The sequence below is a fragment of the Mycteria americana genome, chromosome 9, assembly GCF_035582795.1.
Source record: "Mycteria americana isolate JAX WOST 10 ecotype Jacksonville Zoo and Gardens chromosome 9, USCA_MyAme_1.0, whole genome shotgun sequence".
In the NCBI taxonomy this organism is placed as follows: domain Eukaryota; kingdom Metazoa; phylum Chordata; class Aves; order Ciconiiformes; family Ciconiidae; genus Mycteria; species Mycteria americana.
In genome coordinates, this window is record NC_134373.1 from 2,818,496 (window position 1) to 2,839,199 (window position 20,704).

The window sequence follows — 20,704 nt, forward strand, 5'->3', positions numbered from 1 at the left end:
TAATGAGATCTCCCTTGAGAAGAAAATAGCTCAGAAAGGTCAATGTGATTCATAAAAATGGCTTTCATTTTTTTAAAACAACTGGCACCTTAAGGGATTTTCCTAGTCTACTGTTAAGCACTAGACTCAATTTGAAAGCGAGAACCTTGGAACAGAGCATCAGTTATGTTTCTACAGTACCACGTGTACAGTTTGGATCCCTAGCTAGTATTAATGTAACACAAATTACCAAAGAATAAACAAACATTCAGCTGTGATTGTAAGCTCTGACCTGCGTGTTCAACAATTACTAGTTCTATATGCAAACAGATGCAAAACTTTGGTCACTGCATTCCCAGAAACCAGTTTCCATGAACAAAGGGATGCCATTGTTAGTGCATATTTTTTTTTTTAATCTAGTAAGAATGGCATTTTGGCCTCAAAAACCTGCATCATCTAGTTTATTTAATGTTAGATCATGCTTCATTTTTTACAAACAGCCAGAAAATAGCTCGATTTTATGTTAAATGCAATCTTGTTTTAAATGCTGCCACAAGTCTGGCTTACAGCAACAAATTTCTCAAAATCTGATAGTAAGGCTGTTGCTACTTTACTAATGCCAGCTGGGAGGAAAGAAAGGCAATATGCACTGCGGGTGAAGAATCAGTTTGGAGTCCGCCGCCCACTGAATGTGGTATCAGTGCCAGCTTTCAATATTTATTAGCGTTACATTTGGTATTTGTATTAGCTTTTCACTTTTAAATCATTTACAGCTCTTGGAGATGGAAATATTTACCCTTTGGATATGTATGATGAGCGTGTATCTGAGTGCTGTAGAAATTTTATCAAATTCTCAAATTTGGAAGTGGGTTCCAATTTGTTTATAACTTGTGTTTTGTGTGATGCTTCTGCTGACTGGTGCAGCTGTTTGGGATGACATGGCTCATCTCATCTTTTTGTAGCAGCTACAGCAAGCGCTTATGTTGAAAAATAACTCGAGGTGCAGAGAAAGGAATGCCAATCTTCTCACGCAAGCGGAAGAAAAGTGTCAGCCATTTACTAACCAGTCAGCTGTCCGGGGACTGGGTCTTCAGTTGGGGGCAATGCAGAATGTAAGTTCCCGTGGTCGTCGGTGACCTGAGAGCAGACGGCTACCACACGTTTCAGCCGTGCTCATTCTTCAGCGACGTCTGCTTTTTTCTTTCTGGACTTTATCCTTTCCTGTGTACTGTTGTGTAGCATATCAATCGCTGTCCGATGGTCAGGCGGTAGTATTCTTAAATCTCATTTCTCTATCTGACCTCTTGTGGGTTTTCCTCTTTCTCTTCTAGGTTTAAATGACTACAACTTCAATCTTGCGATGCCTGGAAAGCATGCACATGCATGACCCTTATAGACAAACTCCTCTCTTTATGAAACCCTCTGAGTTCAGAGGTTAAACCAGGGATTCATTTGGCCTGTAAATCTGCGCAGAAGAATGCAGTCATTGATTTTCCTGGTCAAATGTCCATTTAAAATGTAATGAATCTCAATTTTCATTCTCCATTCGCCTTTTGGCAGCGTTCTACTCAAAGAGCCATCGCAATGGGTTGTCTGACGCGTGTGTCCTAAGATGCTAATTTGGATTCAAGTAGACATAAACTTCTGTTTTGTATAAGCTTGGTTTATAGTTGTTGATAATGACAAAACACTGGGATAAAATGAGCAGCCAGCATGCACTCCGTGAACAGCCAAGGATATTCCTGTATCTTTGTTCTATCAGGCTACACACCATCTACGGCTCAAGAGGATTCCTTCAGGCATGTCCCATGTTGAACAGGGAACAGCTCTTGAACTAGGAGGACCTTCCAAACACGTGGAATGACGTTGAGCTTGCTTTAAGGTAATAATTGTTTGAATAATTTTAAACTGTCATACCCTTTTGAAACTTCCTAGAAGCTATGAAGTATTTATGATTAAAGCCAGTTTAAAGCAGTAATACTGAAATAAAATTAATCCAGGTGGTGTAAGAACTCGTTCCAAACTTGAGGCTAGAGTGCTACTTGGTTTTGCTGGAGCCAGGAGCTCTGGTGTAGAGGAGGGCTTTATGGTTGGAAATCCTTCTTGGTTCCACCTATGTGGCACTAACGGCACAACAACGCTGTAACCCAAAACTTACAGAAGACGGAGCTGCAGAGGTTCCCACAGTCAGCAACTAGGCTGCAAATTGAACTGGGGAGCAGAAGAGCATTATACCTGTACCTGCCTTGTTCGTCGGCTCCAAAAGTTGCGTTGCAACCACAGTCACTGTACGGCAATAGCCCGTTAGGGATCACTGAGTGTGAATTTCAGACTGGTGGTTGTTAGATTGCTCTCTTGGTTGAGTGAAAAAAGAAAACTACTGGGTCTGTATTTCCTCTATTCTGCCCAGCGTTTATTTTCGATATTCGTAGTACTTTGACACTTTCTTTGTACGTCAGTCGCTATACCTAGCTGACAGATTACCCACAAAGTTCACGCTCCCTGATGCTTTCTCTGCATGTCACGGAAAAAGGCAGCACTATGCAAAAACTAAACTGGTGGTCAGGAAAGTCTGAAAGTCTTGTTGCATGTTGATGGGTAGAGGAGACTGTAAAAAGCTTAAGCTCTTGGTAAGAGGAGTATTGGAGTGTGTAATATATTTGAGACACATGGTACATGTCAGAAACACCTGGTTTTGAGGCAAGTCAAAACTCAATGAGTCTGTTACTTATTATTGTCTCAACATTTGCAAGGGGGAAAAAAAAAATCCAATTGTGCTTTTCCAGCATCTCATAAAAATGTGCAAATGCCAGAACTGGAAGAAGCAACTCTTATTTTCAACACGATTGCTTCAGTGGGGGTGTTGACAATGTGTTAAGGACTGCAAGCAACAGCAGAAGCAAATTCTATCGTAACCATCAGACTTCATATGGAGGACGCAGTTCTAGTAAAACCGTTTGCCTAAATGAACAAATGAAATTTGTAAAAAGTATGGCTGCTTGGTAGGACCGGACTCGGTGGCTGCACAGAAATGGAATAAGGTGAGACGGAAGGGCAGGGCTAGGAAGAAACCTCCACCTTGTGAAACGGCAGCAGTAGTACCCCAAGGAAGCCCTTATAGACGACAGACCCCAAAGCCTACGGGCAAGGAGCTGAGGATGGTTCTTGTGGGTGACCTGCTCCCTGCTGTGTATTCACAGGCTACTGAACAGAAACTTGTGTTTGGGAGCCTTGCTTGCACTGCTGCAAATCAAACTGAGTGCCAAACAGTTCACAGTAGGCAAAATACCTTTCTTTGGGTGAGAGCCACTGCTTTAACAGAACTCCTAAATGCTTCTGTGCTGCGGAGGACGTTGCTGAAGAAGGGACCTTTAGAAACTGTGGCATGTGAGAAATGCATTACTTTACTGGAAAGCAGTGAAATCCTGTCAATGGGAATGTAGCATGGGTTTGGTAAACAGCTTTACAGAAAAGCTATCTAACTGAAGTGAATAGGGGCCCTAAATCTGAATCAAACCAGCTCAACTGGAAGAGTAAGGGGATGAACAAAGATGGAGGAGTGAAAAGAGATGTTCTTCCACTCCCAGTGAAGAAAGAAAAGGATCTAATAAGATTCTTGCGCTGTTTCTCGAGTTACATTCTGTTCTTTGGTTCCCTGTTACTGCTCCCCCCTTTTCCAAACTTATTCCTCTTATAATAACTTAGATCTGTCAAGTGTAATTGAAAAAGAATGATCTTTTATGGTCTGCAATGCAAACCCTGTTGTCTCCGATCGTGTAGCAGAGAGTTCTGGCTCTTCTGGGCTCAATTTTTGTTTTAGTGCACAACCCACATAAATGTCCAGGCTTTAACTAGGTTCCAATGGTTCTTTAACATCTCCAGATCGCCACCAGGCTTGGTATGAGTCGGTGTGATTGGCAGTCTCTGCTGAAGTCTCTGCTCAGCACCGAATGCTGTGGCACCTCCATTCTGACCTATAAAAATAAGTTCCTTGTCTGTGTGATGACCCTACACTGGGCTCGTCTCATCGGCTGCTTCCTCCCCTCCTCATTTCAGGAGCATCACTGTTTTTTTTCTTAAGCGTTTTCTCTCTATTCCACATTGCTTAGGGATGGTTATAGTTAAGGCTAAATATGGCTGTTGATTTATGAGAACACACCATTGATTTAAACATTTTGTCTGGTAATAGACTCAACAAGTTACTACCTACTCCGTTCTCTGGCATGATTTTACATGTGTTATTCTTTCTTTTTGGCCATGGCTTCTCTAGCTAATTGCATAAAAGGCCTTGTCAGGAAAAATAAAAAATTGTTCTTCGGAGGAAAAAGAGGGCTTAACTCTTTCCAGGGTAAGAAAGGCTACGGGCTGCGTGCAGAGGAAAGGGCACGACCGATGGCTGTACGCTCTAGGCGGAGGGACAGCAGGGTGTTCTGTGCACAAAAAGGAACAAAAACAAAGCAGGAGGAACACTTTAAAGAAATAAACCCATCGTTGTCTTGTAGTTCTTGCCTGTTTCTGTAATCCCACCTGACATGGGTTCTCTCAAACTACTTAAATAGCAGTGTTGGTTTATTTTAGGTGTCTTTGCGGCATTTTCTTTCCTTTTGCGTGTGCTTTCTTTAGCTCTTTGAAAACCACTTCCAGAAAAAATAACCCATGCAAATATAGCATTACTTATAAAGCAAGATTAATTTCCACAGGCTTCTTATCTTTAATGGGTTTGGACACAGGCATATTACAACTTATGTTTTATCTAAGGTCCTGATCCTCCAAGTGTTTGCTTGTCTGTGTGATCGTTATGTGTGTTAAGTGATTCAGTGGAGTGAGTTACAGGGAGAAGTGTTTGGAGGATTGGAAATTTTATTGTTCTGGATAAATAAGCGGCTTTAAAAATTTAAGATCAAGTGTTGTGAGACCAACAACATGCAAGAAGAAACATTCCCATGGAGGAATGAGTGTGAAAGGTTTGTGGGGAAAGGTGATATCCTTTATTACAGTAACTATCGTAATCAGAAACAATAGATGGTCTTTTGGGTACCCAATGCCTGCCTTGGATCTGAAATGGTAGAAGTGAGCTTCAAAGCCAAGTAATAGTTGGGAGCAGTTGTTGGGGGGGACAGACCTAAATGTGGAATGTGGTAATTCTCTCTGATAGTTTTATTACATGTAGTATTATTGGCCAGCAAAGGCAGACCTTTGGCTGACCCAGTACAGTTGCTCTTAAGCTTCTTGAGTTCTTACAGTTAAATAGTTTGTTCTGCTTTGTCATAAAGTTATTTTACCTTTTCAAGGATCCTCCTGGACTTTTAAGGATAGCAATAGGTAATTAGTGTACTGGAAAAAAGGGAATCTCTGTTCCCCTTCAGACAGACTTGGGCATGGGCTTTCTCTGCCAGGACGCCTGGTTATCCTGCCTCCTGATGTAAACTAGAGGGGAAAAGGATTTTTTGACCTACTGTTTTAGTCAAAATTCTGACCAAAACTATTACTGACTTAAAATGGCAGTAGGTTTTCTCCTTGAAATGAATCGGAGACATGGGAAGGTAGCACTGCAAATTACTGCTAAGTTTTTGAATAGCAATAGCAGGCAATATGGGCATGAATAATGCCAAGGAGAAACAAAAAGGTTTATTTTACAGTTCCAATATTAGCTTAAACTAAAAAAAAAAAAAAAATCAGAACAAAAATTTGGCAATATCAACACTCACAAAATGTTCTGGTACTGCTGATTTTGCACGTCCCTCTCTACCCCTAAGAAAAGATTGCAAAGTTTTCTCAGAGCTCAAATCTGAATTAACTCAGGAGTGGGAGAAGTCACATCCTGACATAAGTAACTGAACGGTTTTCAAAAGTTAATTACACCCAACCCATACCGAAAGCTTAGACAAACCTAGAGAAAATGAGTATTGAATTGATCCACCGTGGCACGGAAATGGAAATAAGATTAAAGGGACTGGAAAGCAGATTCCTATAAGGCTATTTAGGTTTTTTTGGCCTGACTCCTGCAATGCAGAACAACCTTGGGCAGAGCTGCTGCTGAGCCTGGTGCGAGGCTCTCTGCAGTAACGGTGAAAGCATCTCCTGGTGGTGGGCGCAAGGACACCTGGATGTCCCCTCCCTGCCCTTGGAGGGGACGGTTTCTGAGCTCGGAGCAGGGCACGTCACGGTGTCACAGCAGTCGCTAGTCTGCAGCATTTCTACCAGTAACTGCCTTGTTAGTGAGGAATTCATCAAATTGACTGTATGTACTTGTGTTGGGGTAAAGTCTTGCTTATCAGAAACAGGCCTGAGAGAACCAGAAATCCTGCCTTTTTGCTTCTCTTCTTCTTCTTTTTGCTTCCTCTCTCCTGGAGAAACTCACTGCTCATGGCTTGGACGGGTGTACTCTTCGCTGGGTAAAGAACTGGCTGGACGGCCGGGCCCAAAGAGTGGTGGTGAATGGAGTTTACTCCAGTTGGTGGCCGGTCACAAGCGGTGTTCCCCAGGGCTCTGTGCTGGGGCCAGTTCTGTTTAATATCTTTATCAATGGTCTGGACAAGGGGATCGAGTGCACCCTCAGTCAGTTTGCAGATGACACCAAGTTGTGTGGGAGTGTTGATCTGCTGGAGGGCAGGCAGGCTCTGCAGAGGGACCTGGACAGGCTGGATCGATGGGCTGGGGCCAGTTGTATGAGGTTCAACAAGGCCAAGTGCTGGGTCCTGCACTTGGGTCACAGCAACCCCATGCAACGCTACAGGCTTGGGGAAGAGTGGCTGGAAAGCTGCCTGGCAGAGAAGGACCTGGGGGTGTTGGTTGACAGCCGCCTGAATATGAGCCAGCAGTGTGCCCAGGTGGCCAAGAAAGCCAATGGCATCCTGGCTTGTATCAAAAATAGCGTGGCCAGCAGGACTAGGGAAGTGATCGTCCCCCTGTACTCAGCACTGGTGAGGCCGCACCTCGAATACTGTGTTCAGTTTTGGGCCCCCCACTCCAAGAGAGACATTGAGGGGCTGGAGCGTGTCCAGAGAAGGGCAACGGAGCTGGGGAAGGGTCTGGAGCACAAGGCTGATGGGGAGCGGCTGAGGGACCTGGGGTTGTTCAGCCTGGAGAAAAGGAGGCTGAGGGGAGACCTCATCGCTCTCTACAACTGCCTGAAAGGAGGGGGTAGAGAGGTGGGGTCGGTCTCTTCTCCCAGGTAACAAGCGATAGGACAAGAGGAAATGGCCTCAAGTTGCGCCAGGGGAGGTTTAGACTGGATATTAGGGAATTTTTCTTCACTGAAAGGGTGATCAAGCACTGGAACAGGCTGCCCAGGGAAGTGGTTGAGTCCCCATCCCTGGAGGTATTTAAAGGACGTTTGGATGAGGTGCTTAGGGACATGGTGTAGTGGTGGGCTTGGTGGTGTTAGGTTTACGGTTGGACTTGATGATCTTAAAGGTCTTTTCCAACCTATACGATTCTGTGATTCTGTGAAAGCTACAGAACAGATACTGACATCCAACACTGCACCCATGTTTTGCTTCTAGGTCTACGCTTCTTTTAGTGCCTGTCCCTCCATTTCGGACTTGTTCATCATCCCGCGTTTACCAGAGCCATGAAGCAGGCTATTTTCCTCCAGGGGCTGCCTCAGAAGGTGAAGGGCTGCTCCCCCTTTTTCACAGTCAGACTGTCCCTAGGCTGATTTCCAGTGTCAGCTTCCTGTTGACTGTCTACAGCCTTTCGAGGAATGCGATCCTGTCAGCCCGGCTGTAAGGAGAGTGGGTTGAGCAACCCTTCCTGCAGAGGAAGAACTCCCCTCAGGGCCCAGCACCGTGTCTGGGGGACTTGGCTGATGGAGTAAGGAGTACTCCGGAGCACACAACTCTCATTAAACTCTCATCTGTTTTGATTTTCTTCTATCTTTCCATTCTCCTTAGAGTGAGGTCAAAAATACAGAAGCTGGCTCAAAGAAACACCAGGTCAAATTCCCCTTGCATTTACTGAATTCCTTACCTTTGGTCAGCTTATCCTGCCTTCACAGAATGCCGAATCCTGACTCAGATTGGCAATATTTCCTGTGCTTAGTATTAAACTTAAGAGACTGAAACAATTATGGCCAGTTTTAAGCAAGATTACTTTAACTCGGACTAGAAGCTTTGCGAGAATAGCTTTCCTGCAGAGTCAGCCAGAGGGAATCAACAGTACTTTATTAACACAATATGAATTCTGCAAAGAGGAAAATAAAGCATGCAATTTTTGTAGCAAGGCCAGCCAAAAGAAATAACTTGCCCTCCAACATCACAAGTTTCTTTGGGATTTGGAGTGAAATGGAGTACAGAGAGCATTTTGTCTTATCGGATTTGTTTATGAGAAATTTGAGCAATCGCTTTTGCTTCTAGAAGTCAAGGTGTTAGCGAAACAAAATGTACCTCTTTGGAAGGGAAAGCAGGCTGTAAACTGGGCATGGCTGCTTTAAATTGTTTTGCCATGGCCCATCGCTTTAACCTGAAGATAATGCTTTGGGGCGGGTTGAGAAATGGTGCCCTGGACAGGTCACCCACCTGGAAAAGTGCCACTCACACCCGAGCTCTGTGTCAGCTCTCTCAGGACTTTGCCCTCCTCCTTGTTCTGAAATGGTTTGGCATATGCTGTATTTCTTCTGCCACCACCTGACTGTGAAAGGTACTTGAAGTATTTCAAGGGTATTAGCGGTATTAGCTGATGAAAAACTCTCTGAAATGACTGCGCTCTCCCTGAACCTATTGCTCATACGCTGGATGGATAGTTGTATGTATGCATAATAAATTCAATGCACTTGGGGCATGTCAACCTCCCTGCATGTGCTACGCAGCATATGCACCCTTTATGTGTGTCTGGAAAACTGGGGACTAAGAGCCCGAAAATGAACAGAGAAGCTTTGTGCTTTGATCTACCCTTATTTAAATACTGGAATAAATATAGCACGGCATGTAAGAGTAATATGTAGCCTTTTGTGTCAGTGGCTAAAACTACCCAGCCTACCTGATGCAAGTGTGGTAAAATGATATGGTTCTGGTTTGCAACGACACGCGTTCTTTCACAGTGGGATGAAGACGGGTAAATCTGAGATGATATTGAAGGTGGCATCAGACCCATTTCAGTAGCCAGATCTCTGTCTGCCTTATGTCTACGGTATCAATGCAGAAATACAGTCCAGTCTGGCATAACTTTAACTTGCCTTGTTTTTCGCCTCCCTGCATTAAAATGATCTGTATGAGCGTACTGTCCTTTTCAACCACTATATCACGGCTGTCCCATTCATGGATCACTGTGCCTCTGACCTGCTGCCTGCCCGTGATTTGACTTTAAGCGTTTGTAAAGGACAATGTGTAATCAGCATCTGTCAGGCATCACATTACTGCTTGGGAGAGTGGCTTGCTACTTCATTTAAGACCACTATCGTATAGCTGTGCTAATGGCACTACTTGTAGGTAAGACTGCACTTCCTTGAAAAGCACTTGTGGTGCGGAAGAAAGACTTCAGAGGGGAATGAGAAGCTGAAAATGGCACATAGTATGTTCTTAAGTTTTAAAGAAGCCAACCAGATATGCTGCTCTCTACTTCGCTGCTGCTAACGTTCTTGTCCACTTCAAGAGATCCAGTTCTCTGTGGTTTGCACGAGTGTTTAAATGAACTATTTAATGATAAATCTGAGGCAATTTCATGCATATGAAAGCAGTCACAGTGCTTGGTTTTTCAATGTTCATCCCAATTGGCTTGTGCAGCCTTATTTGAATAAATCACAATCAGGTGTACACAGAGTGTAAAACCAGGAAAAAACTGAGACTGATATTGAAGAATGTTGCAGAGAGTCCGTATGTAAAGTTAGAGATATTTACATGCTCCTGGTCAATGCTAATAACTAAATCGCTCAGCAGCAAGAAAAATAATTTAGAATCTCTGCGTTGGCAATTTAAAAAAAGTGTGAGAAAAGGAGAAACATTCCAGATGAGCTCAATTAGAAGCCAGTGTCAGGCTGGTATTAAGAGCATCCATTTATCAACAGTGTTAACTGAAAAACCCAGTCGTCCCTGCAGTCTGAGAGACACGTTGTAATGCCTTGAGATGCCAAGTTCATTAACCCTCACCTTTTAGTTTTGCGAAAGAAAAATGGGAGTGCTGTATTTCTGTACCTGTTTGGTGCGTCTCTGGTGTATGACCTATAGTCTCCTTAAATTGGCTGAAAATGTGGACAATCTTAGAGACTGATAAAGAACCGAGTCCTTTTGTAGGACTCTGGCATTGCCTCTCTAAATGACTGAATTCTTCTGTACGTGCTACTCAGTGGGATGCGCTCAAATTTAATCAATTATAAGCACAAAATGGAGCTTTTTTTTTTTTTAATTATTGTTCATTTACTTGATTGCTTAATAACGTGCTTTTTAAGCTTCTCTTTGGTAGATGGGGCCAGTGCTGCAGAGAGTTGCTGGCAATCTGGCAGAAGAGGCAGACGCCTGGCTGGAGACCCAGGGACAGGCATGGGGATGGCCTCTGGGAAGTTGGAGCTGGACCTGCTGCCTGCTCTTGGTAGAAGCAAAGTGCCCAAACATTAGTAATTTCCTTTTACCGAAGTGGTGTAACAGGTAAGGTGGCGTGGGAAGCGCAATTTGAAGGTTGAGACTCGAAGGGCTGGTTTACTTACTTGCTAAATCTTAGGGCTCTTTTGTATTTTTTTCAGTACTGGAGATCTAAATGTATTGCTTCACAGGCCTGTGCAGAGGATCAGTTGTCTGGAATGGCCTTATTATAGGATAGCAGAGCTCCCTCAGGCAAAGAATGTAAAGATTAGGTTTGGACAGGAATGAAATACAGGCAGATACGTGGGAGAGGCTACAATCAGCTGCTCCCACCTTCTTCGCTCCCACTAGTTCCCAGGCCTCCCGCAATTGCAAACCTTGCAATACATAAAGAATAAAACCATGCATTATACATGATTTCCCAGAAGAAGATGAAGGTGAAATGATATTTTGGGCATAGTGTTACCCCCTCTGTAGCAGCTGTGAGAGCTGAGCCAATGATGGGAAGCACATGTATGCAATACGAAAGATGGCAGAGCTCCGGCTCTGGAATTTGCTCCCCTGGAGCAATTGTATTTTGACTTGGAATACTTTGAGGACTCCTGCAGCTACCCAGACTGCAGCCTTTGACTTATAGCCATGCTTTAAGCCAGTATCTTCAAAATTGGTTGCTGGATTAGACGCTTTCCAGAAAAATCTGCAGGAAAGTGCCAGTCTCCCTGTGTGATGGGGAATACAAAACAAGAGAGTAAACTTCCTTTCCAAGCCACCAGAGGATTACTGAGTCAGTAAGACGCTCTAAGAAGAGAGAGGGGAGTATTTGAACAGATTTTAGTTAAGGGTAGTGCGGTTTCCTGGTACTACATAAATATCTCAGTAAATACCGAACCAGCTCTTTTATGGTTCTACGCTCTTTGCCCAAGTCAAACAATACTGTATTTGGTACAGTGTCTTACTGAATGGTACTACGTTGACAGAGTTATTTTGTACAAGTAGAGCCTAAGGAGAACTAGCAACCCCCCTTATATGCACTGCTAAATGTCTCTTATTCAGCCTAGGATGGTAAGTCTTAACACTGCTCTTGCATAAGTCCTAAGGATGCCTGACACAGCAGACAAAACACAGCTAGTTTGTGATGCTAATAGCTGGGTGTGTTTAAAGTAAATTACTATAAATAATTAGATTTTCTGTTGTATCTGCACAGGACTGAAATGCAGCATGACTTAAAAGCCCTGGACTCTGACCTGGATAATAAAAACAACCTGCTTGATGGAGTCTGACTAATCTCCCCTGTGCTGAAATTCTCAGTAAAACTGAAACATATTGACTCTGGAAGGAATGGATGAGACTCGGGTTTCAGGCAAGTTCTTGTTCTGCCACAGAAATACTATCTTCAGACCTTTTCAGCGTTGAGTCGAGATTCAATCCAAGTACAGGATTTGGATGGACCAACTTTAACACTAACTTTGCATTGGGAAGACTTTGCCTAGATGCTTACCAAACCAGGCAGCACACTGCCCACCTAACAAAGGGGTAGTCTGGTGCTCTCAAGGGAAATAATCAGCTCGGAGAAAAAACTATGCCTTGCTTCGTGTGCCCTTGACGTGCTTGCCCACCCTGGGATTGCAGTCGGGGTACTGCTGTCTCCTAGAGCCTGTACCAGCTAGTCTGTACGGAGATCTGGAGGCTGATGGGACAACCTGCTTCTGCTGCCTGTGTCCTTCTCCCCCCTCAGCGGCCCATCATTTCTGCTTAACCCTACTGAAATTTGCCTTATGCCCCAAACTGAAGGGCATAAGCTCATTCTATTTAAATGCCTCTGGATGTTTTATTAACCACCTAAGAACCTACTTTCACTGAAGCTGTGCTCTCAACCTTAGTGGTACCTTACGGCAGCTGAGTTTGAGCCTAACTGTGTATTTGGCATGTGACTCAAAAAGAGATGAGCTGTTTTGTCCGAGGCGCGGGTGAGGGAGGGCAAGGAGAAATGAGACTGGAGGGGAAGCGCTCTTAGTGGTGTGGTAGATGTTACACTGGTTTCCAGTGTAAGCCTGGATTTTTCTATGCTAGATGATGCAAGTCTCCTGGGTGTGGAATTCACTTGAAATTCAGCACTTAAGTAACTTGTCAACAGTTTGTTAAATAGACGTGTTGGCGTACTGAAGCAGCAATGCCCTGAATCAGCCTTATATTCCATCACTCTGCTGCTATGGTCCCCAGTATGTAAACTCTGAAAAACCCAGTGAAAACAGCGAAACAACTGTATTTCAGAACTAAATATATCTCTCCTCTCTTGTGAGAGAGAATAACAGGCTGTCGTTCACAGCCACATTCCCAGCCATAGCTTGCATACCTTCATCCTCTCCATGGTCAAATCTGACTTCCTGAGAATCAAGTCTTTTTTTTATATATCCACCTGAGCTTGCTTGCTGGCATACACGTTTGGGGACTGTTCTTTTGTCTTTGCCTTGGACACACGTAATATTTTCTACCAGTCTTTGGTTCTAACTGTCCCTATTTTTCAAATTGGTTAACTTATAGTTTTTTTTTTTTTCCCCAGTTACATGCCGCTTTTATCCCTCCTCTTCTGATTCTGCCTCTCCAGCTCCTCGTGACTGTTTCTGCTACCCCTTTGCTCTCCTTGTATCAGTCCATGCCACGTTTCTTTTTTCGCCACTTGCCTCCTTTCTTCTTTGCATTCTACAGAGCCAAGGCTGAAAATGCCTTTTCTACCTCCTCTGCTTGCTTCTCCAAAGAGATCGTTCTGTGGAGCAAGGGCTGTAGCTTGGGAGCCACTGCTCTGTGCTTCGTGTTCATTTTTATTCTCCTTACTTCTAAGCTTTTCCTTGGTCTTTCTCTTCCCAGAATATCCCTCAAACACCTCTCCTCTGCCAGCCACTGGCTCTTCAGTGCCTCTCTGTCCTTCTACCAGGCACCAGGGGGACTCCCGATTCTTTCTTCTCTGCCTGTTTCTTGTTCCTGTATCCCAGCAGATCTTCATTCGCTTTGCTTGTTGGAAATGGGGAAGTGGGAAAATTGGTTCTTCCACCTGCTCTGTATTAACTTGCTGGAGAAGATACCTCTCCCTGTCACAGTGGAGTGAAAAAATAGCTGGGCTGGGTCTCTTCTTCTTCCCCTTGGGATTCATTCCCTTCCTTTCTCATTGATTAGGACTGTGCTATGCTGGTCAAACCAAGAATAGATCAGATGGTAGAGCAAGCCCCTCTGGGCCAAGCATAGTAGGTATCTAGCTGGATTACTGGAACAGAAACCAGCTCTGAGGTGAAAATCAGGCCCCAGTTATCAGTGTTAAACACACCCCATTTGTCTGTTTCTGCCTTCAGAAATCCTGTCTGCTGCATTAGGACTCTGCTTGAGAAAGGAATAAAGAAAGTGTAGTGCGGGAGAACTGCAACCTAACACATCCATTGAACAGGGCACACTAGTGCAGCATTTTCCAGAAAAAGCCCAATTCAGGCTTTAAAACATGTAGAGCTGTATTATAACAAGGTGCTGGCAAGTGTGAGTCCCTGAATGCAACTGATGTTTGTGGCTGTGTGAATATCTATGACAACAAATAAATCTAATGTTTGAGAAGTGTCCTTGAGAATATCAGTGTGGGGGGGTGTTGCATTATGTCGGTAATGCTTAGCGTTTTCAGACTTTTAATCCCTAAGTGTTACTATAGATAGGTATGAGTACTTTAGGAAAATGAACTAATTAGTTGCAAGATGTTTTTTTTCTTGTTTGCAAATGGGACCAACTCCCATTGGTAAGTAATGCTATTTACTTTAGCTGATTCCAGACTTCTAGACACATAAAAGAGTGAATATTTTTAGGAGCTTTGATGCTAAGCAGGAGGCTTAGACTCAAGGTCAATGGACTGCGGGTCACTTTCAGCCATTTCAGGAAGGTAGAAAAGGGGATCTAACCTAAGTTTGTCAGTGTTGCTTTTGTAGCGCTAAAAATCAAAAAGTAGGAAGCAAATGAAGCCAGGAATTCATCCTACAGAATAGTGCTGGGGATGGGCACGTCTGTAAGAACAGGGCTAGAAGTGACTAGCAGGATAGGACAGAGCAACCTGCCCTTGTACTAAGACTGTGGTTTTGGTCCTCTCATTTCTTCTTGCTGAACAGCAGCTGTACCACCAAATACGTGTGCTGAGGCTTATTGCTTTGGCCTTACTTGTTGCATCCATTTTACTCCCATGTGCCATACTGTGCTCTTAGGAATGAGCGAGAATAAAGAGGTGTCCTGTTTGTACGTGCAGAACTGCACCTATGGCTGTCTCCATACCACACTGCCTAATTTGCTGGAACGGGGACTGTAATGGGGAGGCTATGGATCCCTATAAAATATCTGGAAAAGTTATGCAGCAAAAATGGGGCTCAGAAAGCCCAGTCGTTGGCAGCACTGTGGGGGAAGGTGGTGCAAGACCTGCTTCCTCTCATCTATCGGTGCCTTATCTGGGGCTTCATGGGGGATGTCTCTCTTGTGTGCTCGAGTATCTGACCACTCTTGTCCCTCTTGCATTCTAACCTCTGATGATTAACCTTGTCTTGGTTCTTGTCTTGCGTGAACAGCTGTGCACTCTCTGCAGTGCACTGGGCAGGGATTGACAGCACCGAAACAGCTGTACTAATTTTCCACTTCTGGTTTTAGCACTTCCCCAGTGTCACTGCCTGACACTATCCATTACAAAGCTCTGTTTCTCAGCTGATCACAGATTTGTCAGGCTATTAACCATTTGGACTGAAAGTTTACATGTTGAGCATTCAATTTACAATATATAGGTCTGAAAATACTGGCTCAAATGACTCCGGCTTTTCCAAGATGGAGACTAGTTAAAGACATAATTTTGCTTGTGCTAAATAAATGAAAATGTCTAACTGGACCCATCCTTTTGCTCCCAAGATACAGAACAAGGAGTTTAATCTTGCCCTTTGGAACAGAAATGTCTTTGCTGTCCTTGTAAAACTCCTGCCTCCACAGGCTGAGCTAGTAGGCTCTGGACAATTTTGCCTTTGGCCTACAGCCACCAGAGTGTTTAGAGCTTTACAGTTGAAAACTGCAGAGACAGAAACTGGGACTGAAATGGGGTGGGGAAAAGGTTAAGTCTTTCTGGGCAAAGTGATTTAGAAGCAAGCAGGTTGAGGAGAAAAGTGGAGGAGGAGAGACTGGTTTGAAGAAGAACCATGCTCATTATGGCTTTGCTAATGTGTGACTGTTCAGATCTGAATGAGCTTTTAATGTCGTTAATGCATAATTTATATGCAAGCATGGCAAGAGGTGTGCAATGCAAATCGTGCCTGATGAAGAGATGAATATGTGCCTGCAGACGCTTGAAGTTCTGAGCATTCGTGCAAGATGCTGAGGAAAAGCCCCATCACAGGCAGAAAGCCTATGATTGAGCTTTTCAGCAGAAAAGCCCAAAGTGCCACGGCACTGAAATAGTTTTCCCCGATCTTGCACTGGTGCTGAACTGCTTGGGGAGCCAAGAGCGTGTGCTTCTGCCTGTCTGCAACACCCCTGAAAAAGCCCTGATGTTGATAAACTTGCCCGGAAACATCAGTGTCTTATTCTATGAATCCCCCTGGAAGCTGATGGGAGTCTGCTTAGAATGAGGACTTAGCTCTGTTAAAAAAATATCAGGACCTGACCCTATTTTCAGTAACGATGTCAGTATGCAAACTATCGAGGAAAGGAGAGATCATTCAGGGAAGATCACTAATGACTTTGTGATTTAAGATATCTGAATGTCTATCTGGAAGGGAATAATAGCGTTTGGAAAGCTGGTGAAGATGTGCTTGTGTGCAGCGTTGGTGTACTTGGTGATTAAACCGTAGTTCGTGAGGATGACTTATTATGTTGAAAACCCCTTGGGAAGCTTGATTTGCACCTGTGATATTTCAAGAATCTTCTTTTTGTTCCGTAATTATTTCAAACTTTTGATAGCTCAAGGAGCAAAATTAAGGATCAGCAGTGGAGTCCTTTGCATATGTTTTTAATCACTGTATAGAGGCGGCAATCATAAATGGAAGTGTAAATTCAAGAAACCTTACAAAACTGTGGTGATTGAGAAAGCAGAACTAGTGATGTTATCAATGCCTCTCTGGAGGCGTGACACCAGGGTTCAACTGGTCTTACTGTTTCAGATACCTGCCACCGAGATTTATCTGTGTTTCACCAAGTATGAGAAATATATGAATCCAGGGGCTTCCGGCTGATCCCCCCCAAAAGCCATCAAGCCGCCTCCATTAATGTCAGCACACTCGTAAATTTTTAGCACGCACTGAAGTAGGCAACTTCTGCCACTGCACAGAAGCTCCCAGAGGTGTCCCCTGCCTCCTGTAAATCCATGGACACCCAATAAAGTAGATTAACTGCAGATGGACTTAATAGCAGTTGCCCCTCCTTTGGAATTAGAGGGGTTCACACTTTTAAAAAGAGGACAATGTGGTGTTCCCATAAGCGAGAAAGAAGGACTGAAGGTTTGGGTTTTTGTTTTTTCGATTTTTGTTTTGGTTTTTTGTTTGGTTTTTTTTTTTTTCTTTTTTTAAATGGTGTCAAAGCTAGATAGTTGATTTCAATCAATGGGAAAACAGGTTGCAGAACTGTGGGCTCCACTCTCTCCCACCATACACAAACAATCCTCTTATTTATGATAACTTATTTTCCCTCTGTTCAAAGAAACCCTGGTGGGCTACTTGCTCTGGTACTCCTCGGGTAAGCCAGTGATACATTTGCATTCCATTCCCTTGCTCCCTCCAGCCCTAAAGATGTCTGCCAAAATTAGTCAATAGATAACTACTCAGTGGAAGCTTTAAGAATGTGTTAGGAAAGGCTTGAACATTACCCATTAATGTTTACAGCTCCTAATTATGTTAATTAATCAGTCTTAGAGGTTGTCTCACCCGGGAGCCCAAAGGCAGGATTTCAGTTCCCACAGATGTACTTTAACTCGGTGGCATGGCTGCTTGCAGCGAGGAGCTCAGCATGGTCTAGCTGCCAGAATATTTATGCAGGGTTCTGGGCAGGTTTTGCTGCCAGAGCTATGTGCTGTCACGGCTGTGTTGTTCCTGTTGGATTTTGAATCTAGGAATCTAGCTTTGACTGTCTACATGAGGTACAGTCAAACATCTGGGAGCAGGCTGAGCCATGTTCAGGAAGATTGATGTTAAATGGCCTTTTGGCATGGGAGAAAGGCATTCAGAGAGTACTTGTACCAGCACTAATTGTTATGATACAGATATTACTGCCTTTGCAACATCTGAAGTCGTTAGCTCTGTCAGAAAACAGAGGTGAAGCTACTGATAGAGAAAACGGACATTGTCCCTTCTTTTAATGTTACTGTAGTTTTGCAGGAAGACAAAGTATTCGGGCAGAGGAGGACACCCAAGCCTGTGCCATCCTCTTTCAGAGCTTCATTTCCACAATTCAGAGCTTGTCTTCATTCTCCTGAGGAAAATGAGAAGACTTGGAGAAAAGACACAACCCAGACTGGCTGCAGAGTGATTCGGAAGGATCTTCTACTTGTTTTGTGCTATTCTCTGAAGGATTTGGTTTGTATAGGCTTTCAGTGCACAAAGTACAAGACGGTAGGAGAAGATATATTCAACTCCAGTGAACAGGTAAGGACAGGAGAAAACTGTGGTGCAGGTACAGGCCTCTTTCTAATTTAGTTCAGCTCATGCTCATCTGGATGAATTAGCAGACAACCACTTATCCCCATTTGCAGAATATCCTGATTTTTACGTTGAGCTCCCAGCTGCTTCTGGCTGGTAGTTTTTGCTCCTGAGTGGAATGCAACACACAAGTGGGCTTGCGAGTCTGTGACAATCCTTTAATGATGACAGGGAAAACAAGTAATGACAATATGGATTAGGTGAAAGAGAGCGGTTCATCACCCATCTATAAATGGCTCCTGTGGGCAGTAACTCCTGTCTGTGCTGAATATAAAGTACCAGATACCAGAGAGGCATTTTTTGGTAGGTTCCTACAGGAGAAATGCCCTTGCAGGGGTGGCAGGGAAGAAGGGAATGCATTTTCCAGAGTAATGGAGCATTGTGTGGAAAGAGGACTGTGATTAAAGGGCTGGTGATATCTCTGGTTGGTTGTGCTCCAAGAATTTCCAGTCCGGAGCTTGCTCTTTAAAGAGAACCGTCTACCATGGAGGTTCATTGCACTAAAACTGGTTATTAAGCTATTTTCCCACCAGCTGTTTGGCAAACTTTTGCCATACTGCGTAGTAACATTTCCAGGTAACCATATTCCTTGGTTACTTGGAAAGCACTTCTGGCAGGCTGAGGGCACGTACGATGAGCCAGACGGGACTGAAAAACAACACAGGTCTGGATGGACTTAGAGCAACAATTCCTCCAAACCAGAGGTGAGGTGGCACGGGGAGGGAGTGCCGCTGCTTGGCACTGCCGAGGTGTCATCTGTCTCTGTCCTGTTGGCAAGACTTCAGTTGCTGATGGATTGCCTGGCAGCTTTCACGCACGTTAACGTTAACTTCATAAAAAGCAGTGTGTACAGAGTGTGAAATGCGATACGGGCAGTGCCTGACACAAATGAATACTTTCCCTATTCTGTGGAGTTTCAGTGCAAAACCTCTCTCTCCATTCATCTTCCTCCTGCCGCCTCCTTCCCCACCCCCTGCTACCTAGGGAGCCCCGTGAACAGGCGTATTGGCAGTAAACTCAGCTCCACAAAACAGTCTTGTGAAAAAGGGAAATATAACACGATCACTTCCTATTTCTTTCTCTTTTCCTCTGCATCAAAGCCTGGGCTGGCTGTCAGGAATGTTCCAAATGAATAAATAAAGCGCAGGGACCCCCTGCTTCAGAAGGAGTCTCATTCACCCACCATGAAGCTTGGCCGATTCTTTTTCTGACAGCACTCAAGTCAGCAGGCAGAGCAAGAAGATCATTCAAAGCTAATCAGTAAAGTGTAAACCTATTATGAAAGCACATTTACCCCTTGCCTCCTCCTTCCTCCAGAAAACCAATCCCCAAATCTGTGGGAATAACACATAACGTACATAAAAGTTGCTATTACTTGGATCCCCTGTTATTAGGTCAGCAATGCCACTGATTAAACGCTCCCCAGAGCACTGAGCAGCGGCATATAAATCCTCCAAGAAATTCACAGCGTAATTTGTTACAGCTAGAGGGCATAAGACACATTACAGCAAAGCCTGTGTGTTAGGCTCTCCCCTGTGATTCTTGAGGCTATCTCTGGTAATAAAAACCTCATCTTGATTTCTTATCCTTCGTATTGATTTCTGTCAGAGAAAGACTTTTCTTAGACAAAGATACTACTATATTTCTCTGTATAATAAGGGCATCCTTCTCCCCTCTTCTCCCCACCCCTTTATTTATTTTAGGGATGACTCCGAGGAAGATTCATAATTTGGGAACCGTTGGTACGTACTACGCATAAAGAGCGGAGAAGACAACGATGACAGTTTTTGCGTATGCAGTGCGAAACCCTGAATGTGAAATTGGAGAAAAATGTTTCGGGTCTGGAATAGTACAGGAAATTGAAACTAAAACCCCAGCTATGCAACTGCTATATTTTAATATGAAACTCTGTTATTAATGTAATGGCTGGAATCTGTGTGAGTCAAGTGATTAAAATCCAGGCTCAGATGTATATAAACATAGCAAATGTTAATTTTGGAACATTTGTACTCCTGTTCTATGAATCATATAGCTATCTTGAAAAAAGGGAGGCCTGTAGGTATACTGCATGATGCTATTTTAAAAAAGCTTTCCAAAAAAATTATCTTTCTTTTCTAGTATGGTGCATAGGGACAAGGCCAAATAGAAATCTAGAAAGCTTTATGTGAATAATTTGCAAGCCAAATAAGAACAGCTCCACAGAAGTCAACACAGATAAACAGAGCGATGGATGGTAAGGCTGTGAAATGCACAGTGTTATATCAAAAATATTTTGTCTTCTCTGCAGTGGGAATTGCTATAAGCAACTGGAACGTTTTTGTTTAATCTATTCCTTTGGGTTTTGCTTTATTTTGCTTTTTTAGAAGCTATCTTCATAAGAAGCTGTTTTGGGTCTTGAAATGACTGAAGCTATGCGTGTTCCCTTGTGCAAAGAAAGTGGTAAATATTTATAGCAGTTCTTACAAGCGGAGAAATTTAATATGTGCTCATTGCTTTTGTAATCTAATAGCAGCTGTGCTGAAAGAC

The 20,704-nt window shown here is 43.7% G+C and overlaps 1 protein-coding gene and 1 long non-coding RNA gene across 3 annotated transcripts in view; one reads left to right on the plus strand and one right to left on the minus strand.

Moving 5' to 3' along the window:
- The window catches only part of DRC11 (dynein regulatory complex subunit 11), a 104,100-nt gene that overhangs the window by 58,279 nt on the left and 25,117 nt on the right, over positions 1-20,704 (minus strand). The window lies entirely within an intron of this gene.
- On the plus strand, positions 1,741-18,215 carry LOC142414620 (uncharacterized). 2 transcript variants are annotated; one of them, XR_012777135.1, is made up of 4 exons: positions 1,741-1,861; positions 10,364-10,559; positions 11,698-11,857; positions 17,862-18,215. It is a non-coding gene; the product is annotated as an uncharacterized LOC142414620 (long non-coding RNA). The 2 variants fall into 2 exon arrangements; XR_012777134.1 differs by lacking the exon at positions 17,862-18,215 and having other exon boundaries at positions 11,698-12,966.